This window comes from Bombus fervidus, chromosome 2 (genome assembly GCF_041682495.2).
Source record: "Bombus fervidus isolate BK054 chromosome 2, iyBomFerv1, whole genome shotgun sequence".
Taxonomy (NCBI): domain Eukaryota; kingdom Metazoa; phylum Arthropoda; class Insecta; order Hymenoptera; family Apidae; genus Bombus; species Bombus fervidus.
The window spans coordinates 19,287,250-19,311,119 of NC_091518.1; the positions used below are offsets into that span (position 1 = coordinate 19,287,250).

The window sequence follows — 23,870 nt, forward strand, 5'->3', positions numbered from 1 at the left end:
GTTTTATTGGATTTATTTTAGGAGGATGTTTAAGGAGAACGTCGAACCGGTGGTTCTATGAGGATACTTTTGATTTGTGCAGGAGTGGATTGATAAGATCGATGTAAAGTAGCAGAAGTAACATACCTAAGAGACATTCCTAAATGAAGATATTGGCGTGGTAAAACATTAGATCGTGGATACTTAGGTAAATTCAGATTTATAACTATTGATATAAGCGATAAACATAATTATGAATAATGATAAGCAGTCAAGATCCACCCAATTTCTTTCAAACAATTTTTTAATCGTTCAGTTGTATTTACAGTTTTTAGAAATATCGATTGCACAGAATCAAACTTCGAATTACTTTTTTGGGGAGTAATGATTGCGAAATTAAACTACAAATGTATATGCAAATTCATACTTTTATAAATATAGTTAAAGAAGTTGAAAACAAGCAATAAGTTCCATTTAATTAAATATGTCAACGAGTACTATAGAAGTATTAAATGGATATTTTGTATATTCCTGCATGTTCTATTTATTCCATATATTTTAGCATATTTACACTTATAATAAATGGATAAACATTTGATATCTGATAATTAGATTAATAATTTAAATCGATATAAATTAATGTGTTTCTTTGCAGAATTCCTCGACCTAAAGTTTTCAGTGTGATCGTTGCAAATATATATATATCTTCAACTTGAAGAACTACTTAATTAAAGAAAATAAACGATACAAAGAATTAATAATTATTTTGTGCAATTTACTTGCAATTGGATAAAAAATCTTGAAGAACGATCATTACGAAAGGCAAGAGAAATTCATGCGATTAACGCAGAAAGATAGTGAATACAAATTTATAAATACGTCCAAAAAATTTCAAGAACCAGGTCAAATAGCACGAGAATGCCTCGCTGTTGTGAATAATAATGATTAACACCTGTTCGTTAATTGAAACGTGCTAACAACGCCTGTAAAGCTTTCTGCTTCAATCACTGTAATTATGTATTTATAAACGCTATTTAGCATTCGTCGGAGAAGGTCTAAGGCTTTTCCTCGGCTAATGAGTCTTCGTTATACACGCGTTAAACCTGTCGTCTAATCGCATCTGAAATGTTTTCGAAAATGATCAACGCATCCTTGGCAAGTATATTACATATACGTAAAGGTTTTTACATCCATCGTGATTATACAGATGACATGAGAAATTGCTTCTTTGATTTCGAGACTATAGTTTAAAGATAAATTACTTAATTAAACATACTATGAAATAGATAATAATATTAAATTGCTGTACTATGTTAAACAAAAATTATAAATAATACCAAATTATCATTGTAAGAATATTCCCGACGATAACGTAATGGACGTACCGTACAATTCTATGCAATTATGTGCAAGTATGTGCAATTCCGCATACTTTAACAATATGTCCGCGAGAACATAAAATTGCATAAACGCTCGCAGCGTAATTAAAAAAAAAAAAATTCGAAAGCGACTAAAAGGGTGGAAAAATCGAGGAATCTTTAAACGGGCCGACTGGGACAGGTTCCGTAACATCGTAGCTTCACGCTTTCATCGGGCCGCTGGGTCCGAAGCTTTGATCCGCGAGACAGCTGGTAAAACGGCCGCGTAACAAGAGGAAAATAGTATCCGGTATCGATTAGAGGGGTGCGACGAGATTTTCCGTGGCAGCGAGCGACGCACGATTTCACGGGCGTTAACTCGAATCGAGGCGAACCGTCGATGGCCGGTCGATCGCGACAAGATAAATGACCGTGCGTCCGGCCGACCAGCAAACCGGCACTATTCTCCCAATTATGTGGCCTCTCCATCGACCCCGGTGTCCACCTGTCGCCGGGAACACGCCGTGATTGATGGACCACACGCGAGCAGTACGTGCCTCGCCACCGCCTCGATCTTTCCACCACTCTTCCTTCTCTCCTTTTCTTGCTCCACCTTCGACCGCTCGGCGTCGTTCAAGACTGAAATTTCGCGAACGCGTGACGCTTTAATTGTCCACTTTAATGCCTTTGCGTGGTCTTTGATCACGCGATTCCACGTATTTAAGCGAACTGCGAACCGATTCTGACGAATCGTCAGTTTCAGACGAATTCTTTAAGCTCCAGCCGCCAGCCACTCGGGACATTCTTTTCACGCGGTATGTAATGATGGTTGTTGACGTTCGTCGCGGCTACTAGGAAGTCTGAGATACGTCGCGGAACTTTTTAGACGTTACGTAATTTGAGATTTCTGGATATTAGTCGAGTTTAATAGGAATCATGCAATTAGTGCTTCGGTGATAGCTGGCTGAACAACACTACCATAAGAATAATACGGTATTCCATGTAAAAAGAAGATAGGAGATGATATACGAATGAACAATATTTGTATTAAGTCGTCCGAAAAGTTTTATAAGGAAATAATGGATGCACAACATATTCCGTTTTATATTATTTTATCGAATTACGTACGATCCATTTCGTTTTATCAAGATAAAAATCACAACGATTGACAGATTAGGTTTCATATTTGTATAAAGATGCATCGTCGTAAAAGATGTGTCTGTAAAAGAAAGACACTTTTCGGACAACCTAATATAATTATATTTATTATATATAATTATAACAAATATAATTATAACCCCAGCTTGTGTCTTATAAAATAGCTGTTGCAACTTATTAAACAACATTAATTCTGAAACCAAAATTCATCGATCTAATAAATATCTAATAGGGGGTAAGTAATTATCACATGATAGAGAAAATAGGATCAATAATGGAAAATACAAACCACTGCAAACAGTAATAAGAGATACAAAATATCTCTACAAATTTACCAGACTATGCTAATCGACGCATTAATTATAAACGCTCGATGCCGTCCCTGATTTCTCTCACGAAGAATCCCAATCTCTATAAAATAAATCCGGACAACCTAACTATATATGTACAAATAGTAGTCCCAAAAATAAACCGTGGCTACCGTTCAATGATCAAATAATGGCCGTAAAAATATGAAGAAACCGGATCGGAGTAACGAGGACCGCGATAAATCAAAAGCAGCGGGGTGAAACGTTATCGGTTCCAGATCAAAGAGCTTAACGATGGGATCGAACGCAGCGACGTAGGCTTGGCCAATTATCAGTGCCACGAAGAAACGGAACGGCGCGGCAGCAGCAACGATGGCCACCTCGGTTGGGGATGTTTAATTAATTAAGCCGGTCGTTAAATATAAGTCGCGTGGTAACCAGGGTGTCTAATATTTCTTTGACTTTACGATCTTGCGCCGCGTGGACCAGAGGAGTCCCCATAGCCTATTGGACACTCAATGGGCGTCCCATAACTACCAAAGTGAAAAAGAATACGTCGTCGTAAGGTAGTGAATAGAATTAGCTTATTTTGTATTTGATTAATATTTTTAATATTTAAAAATCTGGTAATAAGTTATATTTTTCATGTTTCACAGAGAAACGGTCTTAAAATTCAACAAACGTTGCTAATGAATTTTTTATTTGATTTTAGTTTTGTATATATATATATATCTTTGTATAATATTACGTCGCTGATTTGTCAAAATTTACGAAACTTCGTAGATTTATCGGTTATTTCCAGAAGGCTTATATTTTTGGATTTTATAGTCCTCTTAATTAATAAGTATATTAAAATATTCCTTGTTAGTCATACAGCGATTTTAGTGATAAAAATAAAGTGTTATTTGCTAGAATAAAAAAACAACAAATATGTACCGATATTCTGATCCTGTGATTTTCACTTGTCATGCTTCTTACGGTTTTTCAAGCGAATAATAATACGAAACAAGTAGAACAACAAGAAAATAATATTTCAATTACACTGTAAGATCGAACTATCAAATTCACTCATTTCTCAGACAACCTTCTAATAATCACAAAGATCGCGTTCTACGAATACAAATAGACTGGAAATTTTGATTCGTTTACAGGAAATTCGAAAGTGCAAAATTTCATAGAATACAGAATGCACATAATATGAAAAAAAATATAAAGGATCCAAAGTATAGTATTTTCTATAACACTTAATAGGTAAAACAATTTTCTACCAAAGTTCTACTTGTTCTTTTACGTTCTCGAAAATATAAATTTGCATAAAAATCCTCAGTCTAAATATAAATAAGGAAACTGACTAATTAAACAGATAAAGACGAGTCTGATAAAACGGAGACATTCTGTTGCAGCTAATGCACGTTTCGTGGGCACCAGTGTGACAAAAAATACGCGATCGCAAGGTAGCGGAAGGAACCAACCTATTTTTGTAGCTGGAGAGCCCGTACGATGAGACTCAGCGTGGGGTTCGTTTCTTTTTGGTCGGTGATACTAGATGCCCCGTCTAGGGGAGGTCTTTGACGAAGACGAAGGCGAACACGACGATGGGTAAAGGAAGATCGAGAAGATGAATAAGAGAAAAGAAGGAAAAAGGATGGATCGTGCGACGAAATAAAGAGAAGGACGTCGTCTGGGTGTTGGATTACTCAAGGCCTACGGGCAGTGGTTCCTTGAAACGTGCAATCGAGGCCCGCGGGTTTCGACAGTCTTCTTCCTGGGAATTTGGTTGCCAATTGCACGACGATGAGTCTTTTTTTAGGATAAGGACTTGGAGAGTTACGAGGAAGGATACTGGTGCGAGTAGATGTTTATACGGTCGATGACTTGAATTCGTTGTTTTCGTTGTCACGTTATTTCTTATTGCGTATATCCATCGCTAAATTATTCTCATCGAATGGCACAACAACTAAAATGCAAGAATTACGACAGCAGAATTGCTTAACCTCGTTGTGGCTCGATATAACTCAATTTAACCGGAAAACGTAGATATATAATTGAATAAGTATCATTGGAATATAGTTAATGATACCAAAGATAGTGTTTCGATATTTGATTCCAGTATGAAATATATTTATCTGTGTTTTAGTAGCTTTTGTGTATTTTACGCTTTTCATAAATAGAGTATTTTAAAATTTGCGAAGAAGATATGCAAACGTCGATAAGAAGCGTAGAAGAACAGCAGAATTAAATAATTAAATCTACGCAACGTACGTATCGCTAGCAATGAATGGAATCCTGAACACCAGTCTTTCATGAGTTTAAAATATGAATGATGTTCGTAGCTCTCACGACTTGTCTATTCAAAACACTCTGAGGCTTACGAGCAAACGGCGTTAACAGCCTCTGTAACCGCTCGATACCGGTACCGTTTCGAGTCACGAATCGAGAAACGGAGATCGATAGCCGGGATACTCGCCAATATTCCTGGTGCCGATAATCTTCGCGCAATTTCGCGGAGCCGTGAAGCCCGGGGCGGCCGGTTTGCGGCGGCGAAAACAGAAAGAGCGAGCGGATCCGCGGTGCAGGATCACGGAATGGTTAAGAAGCGTTCTCGTAGTCTTGGCTTCGAGATCCAGCCACCCCGTCATTTACATATTCATACCCTATCGGTTGATCTCGATCAACGATGCCTGATAAAACAGTTTAAGCGCTAATGCAGCCGCCGCGCTGCCCAGTTCCAGGCTTTTTCTCGTCGCGATAATCTCCGTTTCGTCGGGATTTTCAATCGACTGCCATCGCTTTCCCCTAGCCTGGAACCACGGGAAATTACCAATGAATAGTGGCAGCTTTGGAAAATGGCGAAAGGAAACGCGGCCAAGTGTCGCAGTGTGTTCTTCGATGCTTCGAGGGATAGGATGTTTACCCACGTGCGCCAACGACTACACCGGGCTGGGAGTTAAGATAATGTTTGCTCGAACCAGGAATCGACTATAAGTTACCATCGACTACCGTGCAGACGCTTTTTTTTAGCTGATGTTACCGTGCAAGGTGAGGAATTGTTTTTTTAGCGAATTGTTTTTCTTAGACTTTCTTTTACGCGAAACAATTTGTTGGAGGTTTTAGAAATTAAGTTAAAGAGGTTTTACTTGAAACCGAGAACCGAGATTTAGATCGAGGACCGAGGACGCAATTAGTTACGCGTGTGTGTGTGTTAAGTTAATTTTAGAGACATTTTTCTTCGTGTTTTTGTTCGATATTTACGTAGAATCGAGCGAAGGGAATATTCGAAGCGTGTCTTTTGAGTTTATATCTGTCTGTAGTAATTTGTCGTGGCGTGAAACAGATATTAATACATAGAAATAATGGAATTCAGGATTTATCTTCGCTTCAACGAATTTTTCTATCTACGTGTATTTGAAAATTTTCTAACAGAAGAGTTAGCAAATTTAGAATATTGCAAGCTAGTTCTGGTAGGCGAATTTTGCGAAACGAAGAAATAACGTAGTTGTACGTCACAAATTAACTGAAACATCAATAATACCTCGAAAAATTAGTACCAAATTAATAAACAACTGTCAACAAATCCATCGCAAAGGAAAGTCAAATCTGTTTAAATCTCTTGAAAATATCTCAAATAAACCAATCAACGATATTTGATAGGAAAGTTTCTAAACAAATTAAGAAGCTACAATAAATCTAACAATCTAAACCATGATATCAAAACCAATCCTATTCAAACAATTTCATACACACAGAGCCCCCGATGAAGACAACGAAACAGCCTAAAATTCCTCAATAAAATTAACAATCAGCCATCGATAAAATCCATCAAAGTCGCAACGCGTATCAAAATGAAACACTTCCGTGAAATCATCAATCTCAAATCTGGAAAACGCTGAAACACTCGTCCAATCCGGAACTCATCGTAAATTCCTTTCACACAGAATCGTTCGAAGCTCTTCGCTACAATTCCGCAAAATTCCATCTACCCGTCCATCGATCTGAATATTTCCATCGGCCAGGATTTTACGCAGGATCGTTTCATCGATCGACGATTCCTTTCCCATTTATACACGTGCTTCCCCGTTTATCGTCCCGATAAGAGTATCCCGAGGAGAGATAGTGTCTACCAGAACAAGAAGCATTCCGTTGGTTCGAGGAGAAGCCTGGAATTCCTGGTCCGTATCCATTTCAAAGGACAATGATCCGGCAGTGCCTTTGTGCGATCCGCAATGGAGTGGTCGGACTGTCGTTGATTACTGGCGAAGGAGCAGCGCTATGGGTGAAAAGCTATGACAAGGGTTGCACGAGTGAAAAGAGAGAAACGAGAGGGGCTGGATGAAAGTTTGGAAGAGAGGGGCGTAGGGGGAGGGGTGGTTGCTATCAATCACACAGGCTGGATGAAAGCCACGCGGTCGGCTCTGTGTCACGCCATTGTGAAATACCAGCCGAAATTCGAGCGCGAATCGTCCGAAATTTTGGAATTTTAATTCAACGGCTAGAAAATCGCTGGCTATTCGACGGATCGACCGGTATTGTCTGCTGTCCGCGACACGTACGGATGCCTGGAAATGATTATTTGCTGGCTGTATGGTGTTTCGATGAGATATGGCTGAATGGAAATTTCGGGGGCGAGCCATAGGTATGGATTGATTGGTGGTAAATATTCCCGCAAAGATTTGTGGTACTATTCGTATTAAAATCTTGTAAGTTGAAAATGGGAATTGTTTCGTTCATGGAACAGGGTGTTCTTACGATGCTTGGTAGTCGCGTTAAAGATTTTTAGTATCGGTAATGTACTAGTATATTTAACAAAGTGCTTTCAAGATTTTGTTCTTACTATTATTTGGACAAATTCTTATGTCTCTTCTTTTAGAAAGATCGAATCCCGTAGTTGGTTTTATTCGTTCAATTGGGGCTTTCCTTTATTAGCGAGATTCGCGTTTGATCAACATTGTTAACATTTTTTGATATTCTTCTATCTTTTTTAACATTTTGTACGCTTGTTAAAATTTGTTACGTCTTCTATATCTCTTCGCGTTTGTTACGCTTCTTCAATGTTTCAAACCAATGATAAGACGGGACAGATGCAGAAGAAGTAAACAAAATATTTCAATCGCGCAATAAGGTTTGCTTCGATGTTCTTTTAAAAGATCCAGTTCGCTCGTTTCTCAGACAATTTTTCGGCAACTAGAAAACCACATTCCACAGGTACAAACAGAAGAACTGACTAATTAAATCGGGAACAAATATAAAACGAAGACGCTTCGTGGTATCCGGCGTTTAATTTGCGTTACAATCCAGGATTACTGTCAACAGCTTTTATTATACGTTCTGGTCGTAGCATTTCGCGAATCGCCTGGTATTTTCTGCCCTAAACGACGACACGTTTCCTCCTCGAACGACATTCCGTCTTTTTATCGTTCCCTTTATCGCATTCCCCTTATATCGAATTCATGACCAAGAGATGCATCGGATAGGATGTTCCATGGCGTGTCCAGCTCGATGTCTCCAACGGGCATCATCCGTATTTTTATCAGTGTCTCCCGCAGGATGATGACACGACGTCGCCTCGTGAAATGACAGCAATTAAAATTCCATCGTTCGCGGACCTCGAAAATCGTCTTGTAAACGAATATCGTTCGATCGATGCTTGTCGTCGATGTAATCTTTTCATTAATGTACATTTTTAAGCAAATTGGTCCAATAACGAGACGGAACTCGATGGTCTATACTCTGTACCTGCTAGGTAGAAGACGTTCGAACTAGTAATAGGATCGTTAAAGAACGATCTAGTAATAAGATCTATGGTAGTTTGGTCCTTTGCAAGACGACCATACACTCTACACCTCCTTCTTTATCCTTTCGTTCACGCTGCATATTTCTTCCTTCTTTTGTTACGTAATTCTTCCTTTTTCGCGGTTCCTTATAACTTTTTTGAAATTTCATCAGCACCTAGTCACGAAGGAATCTAATACCAGGTCCTAGATTTTCATGAAGGCGTCGTGTTCACATAACACGTGCAGCCGAATATTATTTTACCTGGACGTAGGAGAGGGGAAACGAATTAGATGTCCTGGGGCGAGCAGCGGTCGGTTTCTGGTTACACATGGACCTCCTAAGGCTGTCCGGGTTAATAAAACATTGGTACCTACGACAGTAGTCCCTTTATTACGAACGTGTCGCATGATTTTCGACCGTTTCTCCAGTCTGCCAAGAAATACTCTCCGATCAGCATCGTGCTATGTCAATGGCATGTTTTGACTGGTAGAAAAGCAACGCGCTTTCAAAGGGTTAAAAGATTCTTGTTTAGCCACCTGGACTAGCGAGGATTCTATTTTCAGATCGGGAGTCTTTGATTATTGTATTTAATTTACTTGACGAAGTTAGTTTTTGAGAGATTGTGGAATTGTGTGTGAATATTGACACGTATTCTCTTTTATGTAAAATATCAGCGACAACTAAGAACTTGTAGAATTATATTGTTGAAAATAGGAATGTATAAATTGCTATTAATTTAGAATATTACGATTTACATTCATGCGTTAAGAAATACATCTTTTGATCTTGTACGTAGGAGAGAATTCTTCCTAACTTTAAATATTTTCGATTAATTTTGTCAATAGAATTAACTTTTTGTGGTATCAGGAGGACTAAATAAAAACTGAGTGTAAAAAAATTTATTACCAATCGGAACTTCACCAAACTACGATCGCTAATAACAGGGTATAAAAGATCCAAGATAAATGGCCCAATCACACCGATTATTTTGGCAAAAAATTTTATCAACAACATCGATTTTACGCACATCTATGCTACTGCCCTAAAATTGAGTATAAAAATAATTTATTACAGATTGGAACTTCACCTTTAATTACATTGTGACCACAGTGTACAGAAAACACAAATGACTTTATAAAACCAATTATTTTCATAAAAATATTCTGAAAACAATATATTTCTCCTCCATTTATATTCATTAATAGCAACAAAATTGGTAGGATCGTGATAAAGAAAATGGGATAACGTTGATCGTGGCCACTGTGATATAATATGATGTCATAAATTTAATACACATTTTTGACCTACCTGCTCATTTACATACGAATAGATCGCGATCAAAGATCATTAACATGAAACAACCGCTCGATGTTGCTCAGAGCGAAAGATAAGGGAGGCAAGATGGTGCGAAGGTTTCGAGCAAAAATCGAGAACGATTTATACCGACTCACGGTAGTCGATCGATCGATAATCCAGCATCGATCGAACCCTTTTCACGAGCCAGACTTGGAATAATTGAGCTGTATGCCCGAATAACCGAATTAACGATATACCTGTCCCTTTATCTGAAATGAATCAACGAAGAGAAGAAAGAGTATTCTCGTCGCGTCATCGAACGCGTCATCAATTATATCGTCAGCAACGCCCTTCGTGATGAGAACGTACAAACACATATATGAATATTTTCATATATCCTTTAGAATTTCCATTAACTCATTTATTCTTCTCTGATCTCTATGATTAATTTTATCTTGATTCTACTAAAACATTATTTATCGTTAGCAATTTCCAATGTTTATCGTAACATTACTTCTCGTAAAAAAAAAAAACAAAAATGAAATCTACTTCTCAAGTAGACAAAAGAACAAGAAGATAATTTACCAAGGAGAAGAAGAAAGACGAGACTTTCGAATCAAACTTTTCGCACAAATCCGTCGTTAAAAAACATGCACCATTTAATTTCAATCAAATAACCAGATATTTCACAGAAATAAAAATAAATTGATCTCGACAAGGGAATACGTAATTAATCTCACAGCTTTCGAGAAAAATACTTGCCTCGCAGTTCATTTGGAATGTGTAAACTGAATATAATAATACATCGGGCGATATAAAATTGATACCTGTGGAAGATGGTAGCTTTTCTGTCGAAATAAAAGAACACATAAATACATGTAATCATCGAAACTTGAAAGAAAGATCAATGAAACTGCGATATTTTGCAAGAAATTGCCCGATAAGGAGCGTCGTACAAAACACCCTTGCCGCATTTAAATGGGGACCGGTATCGACTAACGGAGCCGCAAAGTCCACTTAGTTGTTCCGCACGAACGGACCCCGAAATGAGAGGCCCACGAAAGTGTCCACCTCCTTTCTCAAGGATCCATTTACTCTCGTTGCTCGTCGTACAACTTCCACGCATCGTCTCCTTCCCACAATGAGCCACCCTTCGTTCTTTTGCTTTCTTTCGAAAAGAATACTGTCCATTCAACGCGAATGGTACACCTTTCAACGTATAATGTTAAAAATCGTTCGAGAAAGGCTCTAAGAATAGGATGAAGGATATTGTAAATAGTATTGTACTGTATAAGAAAGAAAGTGATATTTGAATGAGTATCATGGTAAATAACAATGAGATTTCAGGTGTAATAATGTCTGAAATGTTTTTTTTCTTTTCAGATTCGTGTTTTCCTTTTTGCGTTGACGGATAGTGGTAATTGTTATTATTTGTCTTCCGTCTATTATAAAGACCACGATCTTTGTATATCGAAGAGTGTATTGCAAATTTAAGAAAGAAAATTATGTACGCGTATGTGTACGTATTACAGATGGCACAGAATGAAAAATCTAACTATTTCACATTGAACTAAATCTTCTCGGTCGAATTTTTCTACAAGACAGAGACTTCCGCGATAGTTCTCCCGCCAATAAATAAATGAGTAGACACGATGTCGTACAACGTATAGCTGAATATATCAGCTTCTTATCGTGCAAGTACATGTACTCTATCAGGCGTGAAGAACTTCGATCAACGCCGATAAAATCTATACGTGTTCGAGCCTTTCTCTTTGTTCTTTTTCAAACGAAGTTGCGAAGTTAGGTTTTCAAGCCGTACGAATCGGTTCCACGCTTAACAGATATCCGTGACGATCCCTCGACCGCTTTACACGACGCACCTATCCAAAGGTACATAGACGCCTCCAGTAAAATCCATGACGTGCGCGATATTCAACGATGATCTTTAACTCTCCCTCTGTAGCTCTTCCGACATTACCGCGCACCTCTGTCAATTCCAATTCAAGGCTATCACGTGCTTATTTCGTTCGATGACACGTACGATTCTTCAACGCGAAATTCATCGCAGCTGGAACGCGCTCTATCGAAGAATCTCGAAGAATTGTTGGTAAAAGTGACCCGCTATTGCCAGAAATTTGTCACGCTTTTAGGTGGTTAAGAATCTTTCCATTGTCCTGTCGCATTAATTTTCTGTTATTTTCTAAAGAATTGTTTGATAGACCGTAGAACAGAATTGACGAGGGATAGGAAATCGTAGTAAATTATTCCTTTCGATAATTAGGACAGGCAGTACGGTTTAGAATGTAACGAAATATTTATCCAAATAAAGAATATCGAAGTTAGAACTTCAGTACAATTTTTGTTAGTTTCGCCAGATGTTTTCTATTTGAATATAATTTTTTTAGTGGAATAGCTACTTTTTGTAATAATTCTGTTATTACATGATTGTATACGTGGTTTCAGATTTATTATTCCGTTATTATATTGTGCATATAAACCAGATAAACCGTAAGTTTCAACCAAGACACTTGCATCTAGCAAGCTTCTCGTCAGCAACGATTCCATGATAACGTCAGCAGCAATTGAAAAACAGAATAATTCCCTTCAGGTGGAACACCAACATTAGACCAAGTCGTAAAACCCTCCCTGGAGAATTTACGAGGCAGCAACTCTTGCAGCTGGAGTTGTTTACCGCGCCTTTTTCGCGTATACATCGCGGTACAGTTATTTCCATTGGCAATATCGCGCTGCAACTTCATCTTCAAAGACGAAGACCGTTCGAAGAGGTCGGGCAGAAGTTGTGTAGTTTAATTGTTTACAGACACACGAGAAGCCCACGGTGCCTGCAACGACTACGGAACTTCGTACGATTCCGCGAGGATACATTTTGGCTGCCCTAGAATTAACCTGGCGTGGGGCCCGCAGAAAAATTGCAGGGTAGCAAAAGCTGGGGAACGCGGCGACCGTAGGAGATGAAGAGAAGAGAAACGAGGATATTAAGTGTGGGAAAGGCGAAGCTGGCCCACATGACGCGAGAAAAGTAGTCCCTGTGATCCTTTCTAAAGTGGGAATCACGTTTCTTTTTATTTCTTTTGTAATGTACATTGCTTTAGATATTTTGTATACACACGATCCGGTCGAATAGCATATACAGACGGCATTCAGATGATTTCTTGCGAAAAAAATAAGGAGAAAGTATAGAATAAGATTTTTTTCGTCCGAGCCTCGATTTTCGAAAACATCGAATTTAATAATTTTTCGAGTGAAAAAATTTTGTCCCATATTTTCTTTTTATTTTTTTATAAGGAATTACCTCATTGTTATTCGGTCAGATTCTGTATTATGTGCATTCTTATGTACACTCGCCTGATCTTCACCAGCAAATATCCCATAAATGTATAAATATTAAATATAAATATGATTCGATGAATTCATGAGTTTCATTCGGGAAATTTTTGATATTTTATATCCTGTAACTCATGGTTTTATAATATCCGATCGAATATCCTACCGAATTAATGTTCGTGATGCGGATTATGGATCAAATTCAACGAAAGAAAATTGTAACTGTACCTACTCTGAATTTAATTCTAAACTACAAGGTTATCGGATATCAATTATGAATATCAAACTACTGGATATCAATTGCGTATAAAATTTCAATGTTTCGTTGCACACATAGAGGCAAAGATTTAAAGTACTTCGGATATGGGAAATTTTGTTCCTCGTTGTTTAAAAAATTTCATAGACGCACGAACAACGAAACAATATTGTTTGCAGTGATTTAGATCTTTTATTTAACGAGTGGATAAGTTTACAGAAGTACATCTTTAAATTTCTTAGGTAAAATGGTAAAATGCTGAAGATCTATAGTGTTTCAGATTTCTCAGGTGTATTTGGTCGATGTTTGAGTATTTTCCTACAATAAATCCTTCAATACATAGGAAATCATAAAGCATTACAAGAATCGTTTTTAATTATTTCGGACGTTTCAAGATTTCCTTTGTGTGTAACATATATTTTATTCTAGAAATAAACGAAGCCAAGGTATTACGATTTTACGATATCGAAAATCTTAGGAAACAACAAAATTCGAAAACATTTTTTTAAACATATTAATTTCGCTAAACGTACGAAACACACCAAACTATCAATATCTCCTCATAATTTCGATGTTCGAGCGAAATCGATACAATCTTCGATTTCCTTAAGAAAAAACATCCCTAAATATAAATTAAAACTTTCGTACAGGCTTTCAACCATAAAAAAGAAAACAATTTCATTGCGGAAGTAAAATGAAATATTCAAAGATTCGAGTCGCGTCATTTTTAACGGTTCGCAGAGAGCAAAACGTATTCGTGACCGAGTTACGACGTTTCGATCCGCATAAATCGACACTTGAGTAGCGTTCTGGCTTTGTAGCGTGATATACACGCAGCGGTTGGCTCTCTTCCTCTCTCCCCCTCTTCCTCTCTGTCGTTTGCATAACGCGAAATTGCCACTGAAAATGGCCACGCACGGTTATTATTGAAATTTCTCGCGGTCACACGGACATGACCCTATTCCGAAGCGCAGTTACGCGCGAGAACGGGAACAGCTTCGGACGGAACACGTTCATCAATGGATCGTCATCTTCCTTCGAATCGGCGATTTCACCTCGATCGGACCATTACCGCGGGTTATCGAGAGGCTGCGGTGGATTTCGCATGACGACTGCCGTTTGTCGACGTCGTGGTTTCTACGGTTTGATTAATGAAACGCGTGGAGAATCTTTCAATCGCCCGAACCAGCTACCTTTTTTTGCCTGCGAAATCATAACCAGTAACCGATTCGGCGTACATTTGGAAAGCGCGTAGCGAAAGATAACGTTCTAGCGACAAATTAATGACAAATTGTTTTTGAAACTTTAGTAGGTTTGTTAATCGCTTGGCTTGGGATTTAATCGACGTCTGTTATCTGTGTTTATTTAATTTCGCAATATTTGACTGGGAATAAGCTTTGACGATATAATACAATAAATGTATATCGCAGTTGTAATAGAATAATATTAAATTTGCATTTATTAACCATTCGCTTCAAATTTAATCGATGGTCGTAATTATGATGATTATTTAATTTTATAATATTTAGTTGAGAACAATCTTTGATAAATGTATGTTTCGGTTACAGCGAAGTAATATTATATTGCACAGATTAAAAGGAATTAAAATAAATCGTAATCATTTATTCCATAGGAATCGAAATATTGTTATGTGGTAAAAAGAGTGTTTCATTGCTATCAAGGGGTTAAGAAGAAATAAAAAATTCATCAAGTTCTTTATTACAAAATAAATTTTGCGTAGAGGACAATTAATATAGTAACAGTAAACGTGATATATTTCAAAACTTGAGAATTTAGTGACATATGACAGACGTTGTTCCAAAACTTAATATAATATGTTCGATGATATAATATGCTTAATATTTTTGTTAAATATATGGGATAATTTAGAGTACTAGAAATTGATAATCGAGGAAACACAAAAGTAGCATTAATGGTAAGTTTAATGGTCGGTACGTTGATCCTTAATCGAAGAATGTTAGAGATTAAAGTTCGATATGGAAGGTAGAATGACTAATAGTCGGACAGTACGAGATAGTTTAGGACAAAGTGACAAATGGCATTTTCAAAGAACATTAATGATCCGTGAAGAATCTGATCTAAAATGTTGAAAGACTCCTGAGACGATAAAAAATAAACATTCAAGGAAAAATAATATATAATATTCCTGATAAGTTCATAGTAATTTGTCTTGCAACATTACAACTAATCTAACGCAATCTGTCTAAAATACAAAATTTATACTCATATTTATAAATATATTATAAATACGAATAAATATATTTATATACGTGTAAAGAATCACAACCTCGAGATATATTTTGTTTTACTTTCTATTTGCTGGCAAGCAAAAAAGCAGATAGGTATTTTCAAAGGAACGAAATTACCCATAAAATTCCATTCCACCAGCGACGATTGCCTCGGATGCAATCTAATTTCTAAAGTTCCCGATGAAACCTTCTAGTTTACGAGCGGCCATTCTTTAACTTTTACGTAACGCACACGCATCGTAAGAGAAACATATCTACGTAACTAATGACCGCAACAGTTTTATGATGAATGCACAGAGACGTCGGAGCGCGCGGAGAAAGGAAAACGGTTGCTTCGATGAGACAAATCGCATTTTCTCAACGACACGTTGCCATTAATTGACTCTTCCATCTCATCTATTGCATCCATCGCAATTCGAGCGCTCATAAGTATCGTAGCTCCCGCACAGTAATCGCGAAATTGACGTTTCAATTAATTCAACGATTACGAAATCATGAGTATACAGTTCGAAGGAGGTTTGCTAGATGTATAACTTTCGTTTTGCTTCGTTTCTAATTATGAACGCGTCTCTCCACGTCGATCCTGCACGCTCGATGAGAATTCCGGTAGGATATTTATAATTTAACGTTTGATGACCCTACGTCATACGTTTCACAGGGATTTTGATCGATGATTATTGACAAACGAGCGAAGGATAAGCGTTGCGGAAACTAATGTTACTTTCTCTGTGCAGATCTTTACGGGCACCGATCGCAAATGGAGACGTAGATGAGGAAATATAATTGATACGAGCGTAATGAAACACGAAGTCGGTTTTAGTCATTAATTCGTACGCTCATTCGTCTTGTTGCATTCTAATTGCGTGTACGATGGTAATTTTTTACTATTATTTTTTCCTCCTCCAGGTTTTTGCACCTCGCGAGATAACGTCGATACACGTAATTTCTTTGAACATGTGTCTTTTTCGTGATACATATTAATATAAATCTTTCTTTCCAGCTGCGAAACAGTCATAGATAACACAACATTCTCTTCCATACTGTGACAAATATTCGTACAATTTCATCGCTATACTATACTCTTCACGATCATAGGGGTACAAAATCTATAAGGTTCTATTTCACATCACCAAAATCCTCAACTCTATCCTCAACTATTACCCAATTACAGAGAAAGGAAGAATTTCTTAAACAGCCAATTTGTGGCAAATTGACCTGAACTTTTAGTACTTGTTACATTCATTACTAAAGGTTGTATATTACCAAGTATATTATTGGCTTTGCTAGCAGGATAATATATTATTTTACTGCTTTTTTCCATTGAATCAAGAAACGAAATGTTCGCAACTACTCAGAAATGTTTGCTTTAAAGAAACTCATTTTACACTTCGTTATTTCTTTCCCATCAATTTATATTAATTATATATATTGCGAGATTATTCAAACCCACGATTACTCAAAAATTTCATTCCCTGAGAACCAACCATACAACTTGCACTCAATTCACTTTACACGATACTTTCGATATGGTTGCGTCACTAGAAGTCTAACAATTCGAAAGCTCGACAATCAAAATCATCGATAGCAAGCAACAATCGCAGACTGAAAAGCCCGATAGGCGAAGAATCATTTCCATGGACGTTACCCGGTAATAGTCGATCTACAACGCGATCGTCGATCGTAGTTTTGCGGCCGGCCAAATCGAGCTAGGTCACGGTGACAAATGGCCGCGCGATCAGGATCGCGTGTGATAAATTCCTAGCTCACGGTATCGTTGTACAGCTCCGACGAGTCCAGGAGCAACCGGTTCCAGATCACGATGATATAGGTTTACCCGGTCGCGGAGGATCGATCGATATCGGCCGATAAATCCCATTATTAATGCGGTCTATCGCAAGAAGTTGATAAATTGCCGACGAAGGGTGAACACGCCGTGGCCGCGTCGGTCTCACGTTACAAAACGATCCCCCAAGGCCGCACGGAGAGATTTATCCGGCAACTTCCTCATGATTTTCGCGATCCTATGCATCGCGAGGTCCGCCTAATGACGCGAGCTCCTTTTTTTTTCCTCGTCGTGTGGACGCCGAGACCGGTGTCGCTGGTTCGACGGAAAATTATCGTGCTTGAGAACCTGCACGATTTTTAACCGAAGAGTTTTCTGTTGGCAGGATGAATAGGAAATTGATGGCGAACGATGGACGTACAAGAAGAGGAAGGGCTGGAAATGTGAGACCCAGAGGCGGATGGCTCGTTGAGATTTATGGCGGTTCGGTGGAAAATAAGAATTTAGAATTTTTCTTCCTGGAGTACGGGTGGTGGTCTCGAGTATGATGTAGAGTTGGAGTTTCCTACGTGGTGATTGATTCTTGTATATTTGTTACAATATTTTTGAAACTGCACTTGCAAAATTTCGTTTGGCTCGCTTGTTAAGTTCCAGATCGACGACAAACAAATTTTAATCGATATTTTTCTTCGTGAATTTTAATAAATTAGGGTGTCTTTTTATACGCATAGGTATGTATGCTTTTACATTATCTATCTATGCATGTACCCATGGATGTGAATATTCGATATAAATTGAATCTGTTTATTTTCTAGGAATACAACTTCTTCCTGTAAATACTAAATAAAATATCATATCAGAACATAGATATCAAAATCACGCGACATCGTTATTTCAATGTTCCTCCCCTCCCCTCAGAATCTTAAACCCTGAGAACCAGTCAGCTCCTTGAAAACCTGCTGCAACCGGAAAGGGTTGATCATATCCTTCCATCTGCGACGATGTAACTCAATGAGCTCAGGCTGGAAACAGACTGTCACCAGAACAGTATCACCGTTTCACCGTTATTACTGTTCGTCGAGACCTGTTCCCTTCTGCCTCTCAAAACACCTTTCTCCGTTCTTTCGAAACAGAAACTGACCTGAATCGCGGTGCATCTATCACGAGGAAGAATCGCGACGAGACACGTACCTATACGTCGTTCGATGCACACGCCGCGCCGGTGGTAACGTTGGTGTACACGGCTGCCACATTCTGTGTGTATTCTCTCTCTCTCTCTCTCTCTCTCTCTCTCTCTCTCTCTCGCTCTCTGTTTCTCTCCGTTGTTAATATTATTGCATGGCGCAAGCCGAGTTCTGCAGCCGGCTGCAGGTGCGTCGCTTCTCCACGCTCGATCCACCAAGGAGACGTTTCGGTGTGCATTGTGATCGAATGATATAATAAAGGCTGAAGTCCGTGGGAAACGGAGAACAGAACCACCTGACGCATCGTCGGCTACGACGTAGAGAAAGCCGCGCCGCAGGATAGGCCACGTGACCGGGACCGATGCTACGACGCCGTAAATACCGATCCCGTCGGAAACTGTCGAGAAAACGGGAACGAAACGTTCCCTTTTAAGAGGTCGCCTGACTGGGCGTTTCAATGGATTTAGGATGGCGTGGTTTCTGAGGTGTTCCGATCCTCTTCCACTTCGTCGTGGGACAGTGCCGGTGGTTTGACTCGATGCATATTACATCTTTCGTTGTGTAATTTCTGATATAGGTTGTTTTGTACGACGAATGAGTTTGTGTCGAAAGGTACTGGATCTTTCTGCAGGATAACGATTTCTGATATCGTAGAACTTTGATCGAAGATCATGCGGCGAAGATACGATAGGAATCGACCATTGTCGATTTTTTAACTTTTGTCTTAGTCGGTAGGTGAAACGATGTATTTTGATATGAAATAGTTGGGAATCATAGAATCGAAAATACAAGCTTCTTGAAAATATGTGATAAATGTTTCGTAAGAAACGAATAATATTAGTTTAGTTGTTATGTTACTTTAATTTAATTAACATTAGTCTATATAACTAACGTTATTAATATTCCTTAAATGTCAAAGGAAATGATAAAAACGAATATTTAATCTTAAGGACAAAGGGAACAATAATATTGATGTAAGATTGATTGACAACACGTGGAATTATAAAATTACTTTTCTATGAAACATAGGCAATATTACGTATCACGGTTTCCACCTGTGATCTCCAATTGGGATTATTCAGTCTTTCCAGTTTTGGAAATCTTCAATCAAAGATTATGATATAATGTTTTGCCTCAATTGTATGTATATATCATCCATAATAGTGAATTATTTGGTATTGAATATTCGATACTTTATGCGTCAGCAGGTGTGTATTGTTCTAATAATAAATTGTAAGATAAGGATAATATATACATGTAATTGATGCATATAAAATGTCGAATATTCAGTAGTCAATAGTTATAAAAATGAAATGCATCAAACTAATCCTCGCATTAATTTACATCAAATTACTATAAATGATGGCACTTAAAATAAATCAATAAACATCTGAAAACCTAGATTGTGCTTTTAAGAACGTTCCGTATAATATAATGACTGGCAGAGTAGTAAAATGGTGACGCAGGTCAACGCCAAACGTGAAAGGACTAGTGCCAAGGAGGAGCAGTCAAGTCAGCAGATCCCATGTCCACGAATTGTTCGTGCACGGTGTCATGAGTTTACGATACGTCTATCGCTGTTAAGTGTGCAGATGCCAGGTCCTAACAGTTCACATGGCCATCAGAGATGCAGACCCTTCTCGCCCATAAAATAATTTTTAGGCTCCTGACTTGAATGGTCGACTACAGCATAAAAATATTAATTAATGCGTTATCAAAAATAACCTTCTCCGGGGTCTGAATCATAAAGCCGATCATCTTAACGTTTTTTATGTCGTTGAAAATTAGAAATTATTTGACAAGTATAAGTATCTAACGCGATTGGCGATTTCGTGGGCTAATTTATTTATGTGGATTAAATAAATTTAGAAGTTTTAATTGAACAGTATATTTGCAATTAGTAAGTCTCGCTGAGATTGTCTCAGTGAAGATTAAATATTTCACTTTATAAGAATATTTTTTTAATGTTACTCATTACCCATTCTTAACGCCATGAGAGATGGCTAGCTTTGAACTTAATTTTTATGCGAAGAATAACGACACGTATAATTTTTCTTATATTTGTAGGAAAATCCAATAACTCCGAATATTTGAAGAGTAGAAAGGTGATAAATAATTAAAACAACGCGTAAATAGATAAATAGCTAAACATGCATGTATATTATACATTAACAGTTAACACTCGCATAGCGTTAGTGTAACGTTGCCCCACGGTGTGATATTACATGAAAGAATATTAAGGGCATATTGTAATTAACATAAACTTTTCCACGCTTTAGATTCGCTACTTTTTATAATCTTATAGCTTATAACAGAAGGTCAGAGATAATTGCAGGAAAATTTCTAATCCATTTCTCTTTAATTCAATCATTGTATCAACGACTGTATCACATTTGTATATTTATACAAAACAATTTTATTTTCCTTCAAACCACATAATCGAACTCTAATAATTACTAAGGAGTATCTCTCTACTTAGCCATCTAACGTCATATTCAAATCTCGTTGAAGTCCATCCTAATAGAAAGGCGAATACCTCGTATATATCTAACGTTGAATTAACTACTACAAAACGAAGAGTGCAAAAGCGTAAGCCTAGCATCAACGCGGAATCATTACGTCGTTGAATCGAACAAAAATCTGTGTAGCATAAATTGCAGACTTGACTGGTTCGTCCATCGAGCCTGTTGCACCAACCGTTCGGAGACTGTCGAAGTAACTTTTATGAAAATATAATTATTTCAATAACTTCCTTGATAACGTTTTCATCATCATCATCATCATCATCATCATCATCGCCGACGTCATCGTGCACGCACGTATTACTGTAATTACGCTGTCAAACAGCGACAAAAGAAAACAGTTCGAAGCGGAGAAAAAAAGAAAGATCGAAATAAAGAAAGGAAGGAAAAATACACGACAGATGATGGAACGATATTAACAAACAGATGACAGCGGTACCTCGCTGCATCGGCAATTAGGGATATCATTAACGAAGGAAAGCTGATACAAGTGCAGGGAGAGGAATGTGTTACGAGAATGCAGAAGGTGATAGGGGAAAATTACGGTGCGCGATCAAAAATTAAAGTCGCTCTCCTTGTTATTACTCGTGTTCGATGAGAGCGTTCACGGAGTAATTGAACTCGTGACTGAATGTTACCGCAAGCGTAATAATATGAAAATAGATTGTGAATTGGAAAAGAGTACTTACGCACGTCAAGTAACGTTTATATTTCCTTCGATAATTGCCCCATACTGTATTTGTGAATAAAAATGCAGTTGGCTATTTGATGTCATACGTGGACGATGAAAGAGGGAAAAATAAATTAAAATTTAATATTGTACACAATTCTGTACTAATTTCAAATATAACGGAAATAATTTGCGTTAAACTCCTGGAAATTAGTCGAAGAACTTTGGAAAATTGATAATTGCGATACATATATACATAGATAAATTCATAAGAATGATTTGTTTGAAATACTTAGGAATTAATCGAGAAACTGCAGAATATTAATAACTGCAATAAGTAGATCAGTAAGATACATGGAGAATTAATGATCTTGTATAAACAAATATGTCGTATAAGTACGTGTCACGAATAGATTTTACGAAAATCTTATTAACAAACTGTCACGATACGTGCAATTATACGCGATAAAATATTTTTTGGTATTTTTATATACGTGTACAATCACCATATTCGCGAATATCTTTCATATAATAAAATACAATGACATACGTGTATACATAAGAAACAAAGAAAAACCGAAAAGAATAAAAAATGAAGAAAATAACGTCGCAACTTTCTCAAGCATAAGAACAAATAAACTGAAACAAAACAAAAGAAACTACGCTTTCTAACAATATCATCCATTAACTAACAATTCACTAGATTGAAATAACTCTAAAAAACCTAGCTCAAAACTTTTATAATCGGCAAAGCGATCTCGAAATCCACTATAATAAAAAAAATTCACCGCTATTTCCCTGTGCAGAACATGTTCTTTACGCAACCATATAAGAAAGCACAGTTAACCACGACAATAATCATTAGAAACACACACCAATAAAACGACTTCGCGAAACATGTTTCGCAGGAGTATCCATTTTTATACGAATAGGCAAAGGAAAAAGGAGAAACGTCGAACGTTAGTGTATTTTCGAGCGACTCCCACGAGCTGGAAAGGATCGACCCAAGTAAAAGAAAGGTGTCAGTACGCCCCCGCTCGAGAACAAGAGTCGAAAAAGCCTACGAATTATTCCAACCGTTTGCTCGCAACGGGATATCGAGGTGGTATCCTGCGGGGCACGGCGTGGTGCCGTGCCGCTATCATCCGAAGCTTTCACCATCGTCATCATCATCGTCATCTGGCAGCTCCCTATTCCGATGGCCGCTGCCCTTAATGGATCGATTCGTCATAACTCGTTTCAACACCTTTACCAACTTCGACTATCGATCCAGATGATCTTCTGTGATCACCATTTTCGTCGAACTGACGCGATCGAGATGTTAAATAGTTGAAGGTTGTCTTTAATTGCGTGGCGTATTATTGTAAAGTTTGAGGAGTGTGAGACGATTTTTTGTCCCCATTTGTGTCTCATTGTTCAGTGAACTCGATAGATTCGAATAATTCAAGCTTGAATTCTGAAAAAATGTCTTTTTGACTAAAAAAAAAGAATAAAAAAGAAGCCAACAGCACATGGAATTCCCAAGCGGTCACCCATCCAAGTACTATCCATGCCCAACACAACTTAACTTTGGTGATCAGACGAGAACCAGTGGACCTTATGTGGTATGGCCGTTGGCTATAATATTAAGAGTACTACCTCTATTTCCCAATAATTATTTACGTATTTTTTAATAAGAGATACAGAAAATCACAATAATCTCTTCACAATCTTTGTTAGAAATAACAAATGAAGAATAAAATATTTCTCACCTACTATGTACCAAAAATCAATATACAAACTGTTACGACTGTTCGCGGAGAGATACTTTTTGCTTACACCAATTCCTCCAATCTTGAAATAAATATCTTCTCCCAATTCAAATAACATTCACCCTTGTTTCAGCCATCTTATATATCGAAGAAAGAAGAATAATTTCAGTGCCACTTTATTTCAATAATTTTATAATTTCTTTCACAATCGATCTATT

General features: G+C 37.6%; 1 non-coding gene across 1 annotated transcript; it reads right to left on the bottom strand.

Moving 5' to 3' along the window:
* Positions 1-23,400: 23,400 nt before the first annotated feature.
* Positions 23,401-23,519, bottom strand: LOC139998300 (5S ribosomal RNA). Its single transcript, XR_011803244.1, has one exon. It is a non-coding gene; the product is annotated as a 5S ribosomal RNA (ribosomal RNA).
* Between the last annotated feature and the right edge of the window lie 351 nt (positions 23,520-23,870).